Source organism: Nannospalax galili, unplaced genomic scaffold (assembly GCF_000622305.1).
Source record: "Nannospalax galili isolate Female #2095 unplaced genomic scaffold, S.galili_v1.0 scaffold220, whole genome shotgun sequence".
Lineage (NCBI taxonomy): Eukaryota > Metazoa > Chordata > Mammalia > Rodentia > Spalacidae > Nannospalax > Nannospalax galili.
Window position 1 is genome coordinate 304,841 of NW_008347891.1, and position 12,233 is coordinate 317,073.

At 43.4% G+C, this 12,233-nt stretch overlaps 1 protein-coding gene and 1 pseudogene across 2 annotated transcripts in view; both read right to left on the bottom strand.

Moving 5' to 3' along the window:
* The window catches only part of Pid1 (phosphotyrosine interaction domain containing 1), a 283,493-nt gene that overhangs the window by 102,634 nt on the left and 168,626 nt on the right, over positions 1 to 12,233 (bottom strand). The window lies entirely within an intron of this gene.
* Positions 1,315 to 7,848, bottom strand: LOC103743229 (annotated as a pseudogene). Its single transcript, XR_003851329.1, has 2 exons — positions 7,804 to 7,848; positions 1,315 to 3,294 (listed from the first exon to the last, which is right to left on the bottom strand). The product of XR_003851329.1 is annotated as a heat shock cognate 71 kDa protein pseudogene (transcript).

Sequence of the window (12,233 nt, forward strand, 5' to 3'; positions counted from 1 at the left end):
GCTGCTTACAGGCTTGCTCCCCTGGCCCCTGCTCAGCCTGCTTTCTTATGCAACACAGGCCCACCTGCCCAAGGGTGGCACCACCCACAGTGGGCTGGGCCCGCCCACATCACTCATCAAGAAGATGCCCTTCAGACATGGCCACAGGCCAGTCCAATAGAGCTATCCAGCACAGGCCATTCAAATAATGTTCATATAGTTCACGTCCTAAACATAAGAGAATGTGAAGTAACATATCCAGAAAGAAAGTACCTCGATTGTGGGGTTTTTTTTCTGTTTGTTTTGTGTGTGTGTGTGTGTGTGTGTTGTTTTGTTTTAAAAGGCATGCCCTTAACTGAGGAGATGCTGTCCTTTTAAATGAGCAAAGGATCCTTCAAGATCTTGACCAGTGAAATTATTCAAAGAAATCTGGTCTATGTCAGGAACAAGAGTTCTGAATACACACATCTTCAGTCAATGTTGTGAAAGTACACCTATATGTTCCAGATAATTCAAACTGGAGCAGACTAGTTCTCAAATGCCTTCTAAGTTCTAATGCATAATACACATAATTTGCTTTCTTTGCCTGAACTGTACACACACATACTCTGAGAGAGTATTATTTGTAGGGCTTCAGCTACTAAAGAATGTAAGTGGGTAGGAAGCTGGGAGAGTTTATGCAGTCTGTTTCTAAAGAAACAAAATCACCCTAAAAATGTGTGCTCTGGCTGTAGTATTTTATTTGCATGGATCCCTCCTGTTAACAAAGTTCTTTTACCACCTCATTTAATTCTCATTACCTACAATACACTATATTTTCTCTTTTATAATCAAGAAACTATGCCCCAGCACTCAGGGGGTGGAGGCAGGAAGATAGTGGGTTCCAGTCAGCTTGGGCTGAAGACTGAGATCCAGGGTGGGAATGGGCAGAGCTACCATTTAGATAAATGAATTAATTTGTCTGAACTCATGTATTTAGAATATAAAAAGCCAATGAAGTGTTTTCTATGACATGTTCCCTGTTCTTCTCTACAGGGACAATGCCTGGAGGGTTTAAATATTTTAAAAGTTAGTTCCCAATCAGTGGATAAAAATGGCTCCAATGCTTATCCTCACGACATCCGTCCCTTATTTAAAGCCATCACAGATGGCAGCCACCTTGTTGTCTAAGGAATGATGTAAGTTTTCCTAAGCTGAACAAAATCCCCCCATGAAGTCACTTGGGAACATGACAAGATAGCCAAGGAACTGCACACAGAGAAGTCCATACATAACCCACTAATTCATTGTAGCAGCCCAACCTTAAAACTGCCACAGAACTTGCTAAATTTGGGTCCTTCAAAATATTTTATTGTGCAATAGTGCTACATCTCTGCTTGGATTGACTTTAATCAACCTCTTCGTTGGTGGGCCCTGAAGAAGCACCACCAGAGGGAGGTGCTCCACTACCAGGGAAGCCCCCAGGCATTCCTCCTCGCGGGGAGGGGCAGGGCGGGAACAGACGACACCAGCACTCTGGTACAGCTTGGCGATGCTGGGGTTGCAGACTTTCTCCAGCTCTTTCCGCTGGTGCTCAAATTCTTCCTTCTCAGCAGTCTGATTCTTATCCAGACAACTGATGAGTTCATTACACTTGTCCAGGATCTTCTGTTTATCCTCATCACTGATCTTGCCTTGAAGTTTCTCATCTTCGAGGGTCACTTTCATGTTGAATGCATAGGACTCCAGTGAGTTCTTGAAGGATACTTTGTCTCTCTGCTTCTCATCTTCAGCTTTGTACATCTCAGCTTCCTGGACCATGGCTCAGTGTCCTCTGTGCTCAAGCAGCCTTTGTCGTTAAGTGATGTCATCTTGTTTTCTTTTCCTGTACTCTTATCTGCAGCAGACACATTGAGGATACCATGGCATCAATATCGAAGGTGACTTCAATCTGTGGAACACCTCAGGGTACAGGAGGTATGCCTGTGAGTTCAAACTTCCCAAGCAGGTTGTTACCCTTGGTCATGGCTCTCTCACATTCATATACCTGAATGAGCACACCAGGCTGGGTGTCAGAGTGGGTAGTGATGGTCTGTCTGCTTGGTAGGAATGGTAGTATTGTGCTTAATGACACAGTCACGACTCCACCGGCTGTTTCAATACCAAGGGAAAGAGGAGAGACATCCACGAGCAGCGACTATTGAACATTTTCAGACTTGTCTCCAGACAGACTGGCGGCCTGGACAGCTGCACCATAAGCAACAGCTTCATTGGGGTTAATGCTCCTATTCAGTTCTTTTCCGTGGAAGAAGTCTTGCAGAAGCTTCTGAATCCTGGGGATACAGGTGGAACCACCTGCCAGAAAAATACATTGGACCCATGACTTATCTAGTTTGGCGTCTTGAAGGCCTTTTTCTACAGGGTCCAGAGTGCCATGGAACAGTCAGCATTCAGCTCTTCAAATCGAGCCCGGGTAACAGAGGTGTAGAAGTCGATTTCCTTGTAGAGAGAATTAATCTCAATACGGGCCTGGGTGCTGGAGGAGAGGGTGCGCTTAGCCGGCTCACAACCGGTGCAGAGACGGCGGACAGCTCTCTTGCTTTCACTGATGTCCTTCTTGTGCTTGCGCTTAAACTTGACAGTGAAGTGGTTGACCATCTAGTTATCAAAGTCTCCTCCACCCAAGTAGGCGCCTCCAGCTGCAGATTTGACCTCAAAACTCCATCCTCAATAGTGAGGATTGACACATCGAAGTGCCACCTCCCAAATAAAACAATCAGCACATTTCTCTCTGCTCCAACCTTCTTGTCTAAGCCGTGAGCAACAGCAGCAGCAGTTGGTTCATCGATAAGTCTAAGTACATGGAGGCCAGCGATGGTTCCAACATCTTTGGTTGCATTGCCCCTTGACCACAGTGTTGGTAACAGTCCTGCCAAGGTAGACTTCTGCAATGTCCTGCATCTTTCTTAGAACCACAGAGGACCGCTCTTCTGGACAGAAGCTTTTGGTCTCTCCTTTGCATCCCACTTGGATCCTGGACCTGCCTACATTGTTCACCACCATGGAGGGCCGGTGCGTCACATCAGACTGAACAACAGCATCATCAAACCTGTGCCCGATGAGATGTTTGGCATCAAACACTGTGTTTGTGAGGTTCACAGCAACCTGATTCTTTGTGGCATCACTGATCAATCGTTTTGTGTCAGTAGAAGCAACATAGCTCAGTGTGGTTCAGTTCCCCTGGTCATTCGCAATGATTTCCACTTTCCCATGCTGTAAGAGACCCATGCATGAGTAAGTGATGCCAAGATCAATGCCAACTGCCAGGCCTACACTCTACTGGAGTGATGACCACAGAAGATCCTGCCGCCACGTTCATTGAGTCGTTTGCACATTTTTAATCAGATCGTTTATCCTCTTTATTGAGCTGAGACTATTTCTTTACATGTTGTGGGAGATAAATTGGCTTTAGGATTTGCAAATGTTTTCTCCCAGATTCTAGTGCATACAGTAGGTCTGCACCAGGGAATGATCTGCTTTGGGGCATGCTGCTCTAGGGGGTCAAGCTTTTACCTGTCTCTGTTCCGATTTATGTTAAATAAAACACAGCATGACTCTGAGGTAGCATGAGAGACATTCTCTGAACGTACTTGATAAATTAAAACCTCCGGCAACACCAACCCAAGATGAAATGTTTACTCTTCAGGTAGCATGCTGAGTTGATTTTATTATTTTCTCTTCGTCCTGAGGAGGTGTTTCAAAAGCTAAGCCTGGGAGTTTGTTCATAGTGCTGCCTGCATTTGACGGATATTAGTCAGTCTATTTCCGTCATCACAACCTAGCCATCTCTCTGGACTCTTCACAGCCTGGGAGAGCTCTTATTGTTTCTTTTAACTTCTCTTTTAAGTTCTCCTGGCCAACTAACATCTTACTCACTTTGGATAAGGGGGGAGAGGGGATTATAGCAAGGAACAAAATAAGGAAAACAAAGTACTGATTAGGTCATCTTAATGTTAGGAACAAGTAATAAGCAAGGAAGGATTGAAGTGGTAGGAACTGTAATTAGTTTTGAAAAGGCCACTTTTAATTCTAATTACATTTGTCAAGTCTTTTCTCTTGCTTCATACCACCCTTTATACTATTTAAGAGATTGTAGAAATGAAATTCTGTGATTGTTTCTCATATCTGTGGACTTATTTCTTACTGATAGTTTACCTGTTGTTCTAGAGGAAAAGAAACTTGAAAAAAATCAAATTTTAGCCAGAGCTATTTATCTTATTCAAAATAAAACTAGCTAAATTAGATATGCTCAGCTCAGAGATTATGCAATGATAGTTAATAACTAAGTTTAAATTCCATTATTTTGCTTGGAGACCAATTTCCTATCTTGGCTTAGAGGTACAGTCTATATCTGTATATTTGTTGAATAGTAATAGATATTACTATTATTCATCAACATCTGGCACTCCTTCTGGTACTCAGGATCATCATGGTCTACTTTCTGATGTTAGCTTTGGCTTTAAACTTACACTAGGGTCAACAAGATGGCTCAGCAGGTAAGGGAGCTTGCTGTTAATCCTGAAGACCTGAGTTTGATACCTGGAGCCCACATGGTAGAAGGAGTAAATCGACTCCTAAAATTTGTTCTCTGACCTCCACATGTGCACTGTGACACACACACACACACACACACACACACACGCATGCACGCACGTGCACACATGCGCACGCACGCGCACACACACACACACATACATGCATGCACGCACACAAAAAAAATGGGAAAAAATATAAGCCCTTACTCCGACAAAACAAAGTGCTGTTTGCCTCTTTCTTGGTGATGCACCGAGGAACCCACATGGTGCTCCACACTTTCCCCTACTGGAGGCCATGAATTACTGCTCTCCTGTTAAATGTATGTGGTTAAGAGTCAGAAACGAACCTGCACTGCTATGTTCTTTACAGTTCTGTATGTAAGCGCCTTCCTCAGCCTGCTCTCCTGTTAAATGTATGTGGTTAAGAGTCAGAAACGAACCTGCACTGTTCAATTGCTGCCATCAGGGAATGCTGGGTACTGTAGGACACATTCTACTCTGATTCATGCAGCCAAGACAGAGCTGCTGTCACATTTGGTCCTCAACAAACTAAAGTTTTCCTAAATTAATTATCAATGCAACTGATAACCTAAATTCAATTTGGTTGAAGTGTGTTGTAGACCCTGCCTTTCAGAACATGAAAAAATCCACCAAGACTACCATGCATAGACTGTAGCTTCTACTGATGGAGAAAGTGCCTTCTTCCTTTCTCCTTTTGAGCCCAATAAACATAAACTGGAGGTTCACATTGAAGAAAACAAAGTGCACATTAATGTGGAACATTATCATGGAGCAGTGCATGTTCACCATGCCTGCTAGGTACATACACTGCGTACACATTTTCCCACGTGCATGGCATGCCTGTGGGAGCTGGCTTTCATGTAGTCAATGAGCAGAACACTTCAAGCCTTCTCCATGGAAGATTAATGAGCAGATTGGGTGAAATTTAGAATTAGTGTTCCTCAGCAACGAAACTCCTGCTTAGGTTCTGAAGAGCCTCCGCATCGACATTCCTTGGTGCTATTCAAGGAGCAACAGAAGATAATCCACTTCTAATGTGTTTTCCAGGTCCGTTCTCCATGTACATAATGCCAAACTTCTCCCCGTGGCTTTCCCACAAAGACTTTAAACTGTGGCTACAGCACGAGTTTGAAGCACTCAAAAGCAGTCAACTCCACCTGCCAGATGCAACAGTACGTGTGTCAAAAAAAACATTAAAAAATAAAGCGTTCACACAAAGACACTCCTGACCAAATTTTCTATGAAATAATGATGGTGCAGCCCCAAAGAAGGCAGGCTGGGGGGGGGGGCGTGCATTCGAGGCTGAATCACTGAGTTTTCCCATTGTGCTCCATGAAAAGATGGGTCTGGAGGCAATTTAACAAGTTTAAATTACGACTTGGAAAGGAACACACTTTGGCTCCTGAGATGTACAACCAACTGGGAATAGTCTGAGAAAAAAAATAATCCTGTGTAGTCCACATTTTTTAAGCTGAATTTCAGACTTGCATGCAGCACTTGACATTCAGAAGGTAATATGTGGATTCATGGATCTTCAAGCAGCGCACAGGAACCTGAAATCACTAAAAGCATCCTGTTCACCACTGATGAAGGGCTTCACTGTATACTTTGAGAGTTCAACTTGATTCCAATGAAAGGATGTACAAATAGAGAACGCTCAGAAGTATCAGTTGTGTAAGTTTGTTTGTAACCTTTGTAACGTGGCTGAGTGAATTCCTGTATGTAATCCTAAAGGGCCACATGCCACACCCTTCATGTCTACACTTCTCTATTTCTTTGTTTTATTAGTCGGAGTGAGCTGACTTCTTCAGCTATTACCTCCACATTTTAGTGGCTTAACACAATGTACAATTTTTGCTGTTTGTCTTCCATGTGACATGGAGAGCTAAGCTTCCTCCAGCAGAAAATGAGTCAGTCAGGGCTCATCTCGACCTCGGGCACCATCCTCTTTGAGGTCACTGGAGCCCTCCTTATTTGGATGTCAGGGAAGAGAAAGAATACCAGATGACCTGCACTTTTAACAGGTCAAGTGGACCAGGAATGCACTACCTCCACCCACATTTCACTGGTTGGATGCAGAACCACAGAACGCCCACCCACCAGGAACTAGAAAATTCGATATAGCTCAGAGGTCAGAGAGAATGGGAGAGGATGTGTGACTCTTCCCACCCTGTGCTGAATAGCTTCATTTGTCAACTTGACACACCTGGGTGGAGGGACCCTCAACTGAGTCATTTTCTCCATTGGATTGGCCTGTGGCCATGTCTAGAGGGCATTTTCTTGACTGTTGATTGATGAGGGAGGGTCCAGCCCACTGTGGATGGTACCACCCCTGGGCAAGTTGACCTGTGTTATATAAGAAAGCAGGCTGAGATCAGGCCAGGGGAGCAAACCAGTTAGCAATGCACCTCCATGGTCTGTGCTCCAGGTTCCTGCCCTGAGTTCCTGCCTTGGTTTACCTTGATGATGGACTATGAGCTGTAAGCCAAATAAATCCTCTCCAAGTTGGTTGTGGTCAGTGTTTTTATCACAGCAATAGAAAGTAAATAGGACACACCCTTGACTGCTAGGATATGGTCTTTCTGTGCTATAAAACATAAAAATTCTAAATATTATTATTTATTCATACTACATTTTCTTTCCAGAAACCCCAAACAGAACAGACTCTAGGTTGCTGAAAACCAGAGGTTGCTAGTTTGTTTCTAAATAATGATATAGCCCATCAGTCACTAGCTAGAACATTCCTTCCTTGAATTAAGTTCCCTAAACTGTCAATTAAACCATCAGAAGGTGGTTTTCTGTGTTCAGGGGTCAGAGACAAAGTCAGGGCACAGCCTGTAGGTCTTTTCCTTTCCAGTAACCAGGATTTCTCAGCCTTGGCACTGTAGACATCTGCAGCCAGAACATTCCTCCTAGCAACATCCTAGGTCTTCGTGCCATCCATGCTTCCTTAGGTGTGAGGACCAAAAATGTTGAGATATTATCAGATGTCCCCTGGGGGACAAACATGCATCTCCATCCCATTGCCTGAGAGCCACCATTCTAGATCATGAAAAAGTACAAAAGATTATCATGTACATCATTTGGCTAGGAAACACCTACTTGCCAAAGACAGTGTCTATCTACAGGCCAGTTTGTCTCCATCTCTGCCTCAGTTTCCGTCTACCACCCTGACCTCTAGCTCTACCTCTTTCTACTTCTCAGACGCTGCTAGGGAAGACCCACTAACCTGTTTCTCTGTGGCTCCCTCGTCCAGCCTGCATGCATCTCCCATAGCTCTTGCTCTCAGAACAGTCTTTGTCAAGGGTGATGGTTTATTTGAAGAAGTTAGACATCACTCACAGAGAGTGAGATATGATTAGGGCCCTATCTGTGTTGTCACATCATGCAGGATATCATAGACTATTTTTAGGGGGTAAGTCATTAAACAAGCATCTAACAAAAGGAGAATGGGTTGAGAGTTTTGTATTAAAGTCCCCCCAAATTTCAAATCCTCTTCAGAGCAGAGGTGGAGGTGGAGGCAGGAAAGAAGACTTGACATTTGCAGCCTCATCCCTTAGGACTGATTCCAAGTCTAACTTAAGAACACGAATTCCCTTTAAATTTTATCAGCTATAAAATATTTCTCAGTCTTGGTCCGAGTAGTGGTACTGTCTTCCCCCCCTTTAACTAGCTGTTACATTTCAGTATGTAGGAAAAAGCTCCCTCATGTCAGCATAACTGCACTAAGTCCCAAGTGTTTCAAACTGAGAAGTGCAAAGGGGTTTATTTATGATTCTCATTCTGAAAGGGAGGTCTTTGATGAGAAAACTGTTCAAAGCCAAAAAGTCTTTTCATCTAAATAGAATGAACTTACTACAGGACTCCCATACCTGAGACACCTGAGCCTTTCAAGAAACATTGTGTAAACTCAGCAATAAGAACTGTGAGATCTTCTTAAATTTATGTTTAAGCTAAAAAGTTTTAGAAAAACTTGAAAAATGAATATGAATAACTACCACACATTGCTATTTCTCAGGCCATTTATATAACAGATCCTGAAAAAAAGGTATTTATATCCTAACTGTAACCACAAATCAACTGTGGCACAGAGGACATGAGTGGTTTTTACCCCATGATGCAGATTAGTGAACACAGAGGCAGACTTGAACCCAAATCCTGTAGACTCCAAAGACCACCAGCTTCAACTGTTTTCCCTCCTGGCTATAAATGGCTCCAGAGAAAATTCATTTACTAAAAAGTCTCTCTTGGCAACCACAGAACTTCTATTGACTGAAACAGAAATGTCACTGTGGTAATAAGAGGCTTAATTTTCACTTTATTGCCTGGCAGTTCAAATGCATCACATATTGGAATCTGGATAATAAGACTGAATCAAAGGGGGCTGGAGAGATGGCTCAGCAGTTAAGAGCACTGACAGCTCTTGCAGAGGACCTAGGTTCAAGTCCCAGAATCCACAAGGTGGCTAACAACTGTCGTCCATATTTCCAGCTCCAAGGGATCCAACACCCTCTTCTGACATCCAAAGGCATTGCACCACACAGGTGCACTTACACATATGCAGGCAATACCCGCATATGCATAAAATAAAAATAATTTTTTTAAAGATTGAATGGAATACCAGCTATTCAGTGAGCTGTTTTTCATTATTATCTTGGTGCAGTAGTTTATGAGCAAGTGTTGCTAGAAGTACATGTCTGGCAATAACTTCACTGGTCTCCCCTCCCCCGTCCCCAGTTGGTCATGGTGTCTTCCCTAAGAACGGCAGAGCAGACTAAATGGAAGGAAAGGGTTTGCTCTGAAGATCAGGACCCATGGTTACACTAACTTGTTCACATTCACTGCAGTGAAAATCTACTCTGCTTCCCAGTAGGTTCATGTAACCATGGCAACCTATCAGCACCATCATCGACAAAAATTAGAGTAAAGGAGTTCCAACTGGTTCCACCTGGAAACTGAGGAAGAAACCTTTTTCGAAGACACTTCATTTTGCTCTGTAAGTGGCCCCTGCTGCATCTCTTCAGGTGATTACCAGAATCAAGGCGGCTCCCTTTTGCCAATGGCTTACAAAACCAGTTAAAAGTAACACACCTGAGCTTTAGTTATAGCTAAACTGGAAAGCCTCAGCTCTGAGTGACTGCATGTCATAAAGGTCTCAATTGGAGTCATTGAATGGCTGCCTCACTGGAAACTCAGCCTAGCCTTTCGGTGAACACCACTCCAGTGTGAATGACCATATCTCAAAAACAAAGTGGACAGCTCTAAAGAAAAACATGTAGAGGCTGACCTCTGGCCTCCACAAGCACATGCACACCCAAGTATGCACACATACATACACACAGGGAAGACTCATTGTGTAACATAAATGAGAAAGTTAGTTAGGAAACTAGTGGGTCTGACAGGCAGTTTCATGGGTTTATTTGAAGTTGGTGACTAGGAACTTAGTGGGACGTTGTATTAGCTCTGTGTCTCATTGCTGAGACAAAAGTATTTGACAAAAGCAACCTAAGGAAGGAAGGGTCTGCTTGGTTTTCAGTCCATCATGGCTGAGAAGGCTCGGCAGGAGGAACAAAGGCAACTGGTCACCCTGCATCCATTACCAGGACGCAGAGGCCAGTTCTGCACAGCTTGCTCTCTCCTTTTTATTCAGTTAGGAACCCCGAGCCATGGGACAGGGTCGTTCACATTAACCCAGTCTGCAAACTCCCCCACAGGTATGCCAAGAGGTTTGTCTGCTTCGTGACTCTAGACCTTGTCAAGCTGACAGTATTAACCATCACAGACATCAAGCTTCCTAACCCGTATCTGTCCCACTAGACTGTCTCAATGACCCCTACATCAGCTTCTGGCATAGAGAGGAAATTCACAATGCTAGCTGAACTCAATCAGAAATGCAGTGGTAGACACAGGTGATGAATCAGTGCCATGAATCGTAAGGTACAGGATCTCACAGTTCTAGAGGCAACTGAAAATTCAAGGTGCCAGTGAGCTATGCAAGTTAAGAACCTGTCCCAAGTCTACCATCTGGTAGTTCTTCAGCTTGTGGCTATGTGTATATCTAACATAAGGCCTTTTCCAGGAGTATATGTCTATATCCAACATATGGCCTCCCCCCTGTGCTTATAGACCCAACACTCTCCCATTCTTATAAGGACATTCATCCTATTTGATTAGGGGCTCTTGCTACTCCAGTATGATCTCCCATTAGTAATTATAGCTGCCATAACCTTACATCAAAATAAGGCAACATTCAGAAGCAGTGAGAGTTGGGACTGTAACATATTAATTTTGAGAGTCACCACTCAGCTCCTAACAGAGCATAAACTTTATTTATTCTAATTTAACTTTAATATTTTCTTTATAGGAATGCTCTGCCTGCATGTATGTAAGTGTACTATGTGTTGGATCTCCTGGAACTGGAGTTATGAATAGTTGAGAGTCACCATGTGGATGCTGGGAACCCAACCCAGGTCCTCTGAGAAAGCAATCAGTGTCCTTAACTGCTGAGCCATTTCTCTAACCCCAGAGCACAGACTTTAAATAAATATTGATTATTTAATTGGGGGAAATCATATAAAGAAGAATAGCTCCTTTACACTTGATGGTTACCATTTCAGCTAGATTTAGAATAATTTATTTAATCAGCCAGGCAAAATATCCATTCTCTCAAGTCACCAAAAAATATTCATATCAGACTTGAATTTCACTAATTAATCTTACTTAGCAATTGAAAGCCTGATCTTGGGAACTGGTTTAGTTCCAAGTAAATGACAAAGTTTCATCAAACAATATTCAACTGTTAAAACAGTTTAGCCTTGGGGATGGGGTGCTGGCTTGGCTACTAAGAGCACTTACTGCTCTTGCAGAGGACTCAGGTTTGGTTTCCAGCACCCACATCAGGCAGCTCACAGCCACCTATAATTCCAGTTCCAGGGGATGTGATGCTCTCTACAGGCCCCCATGGGCACCTGCACACACATTGTACCCATAACCTCATGAAGGCACACCGACACACAGTGTTTAGTGTTTTATTCAAGGAGCAGCAAGTCTTAGTCGGGGCAGAAAGAGGTATTCGCCTGTCTCAATCATAGGCACCGGCCACTGACATTAAAGAAGCTTGCCTATGGTGCAGGAAGAACATCCTCACATCTGGGACCACACCCTTCCAGGAGAGAATTACACTGTCTTAGAAGACAGCCAGCGGACCTGGACCATCTTTCTAGTCCTCAGGTCTAGTTCCTTGATATCAGTTTCTTTGTTTGTAGGGAAATGGTAATCTGATTCATTTAAGAGCCTTTGGTTGGACTAAGTCTTTTGAAGACGCACAGAGGAACAAAGGGTTGAAAATCAACTAAAAGAATAAAGGACTGAGAGATGAGGCTTCCCCAGGACCACAGCGCTCTCCTGTCCAAGTACAGCATCAGCAAAGCTAACCTCCTTATAGCTCATGTGTACACATGACAACCATCAAAATTCCAGAGCAGTCAAGTGAGTGGTCAGCAATAGAACACTATCTTTTCAATCGTGAAATTCCTTTTAAATCAATAAACATGAAAAATGTACCCTTTGTTGTCTGCTCCTGGGAGCCTTGATTAAGTGCTCACAAATCCTCAGATTTCTCTCTCTCTCTCTCTCTCTCTCTCTCTCTCTCTCTCTCTC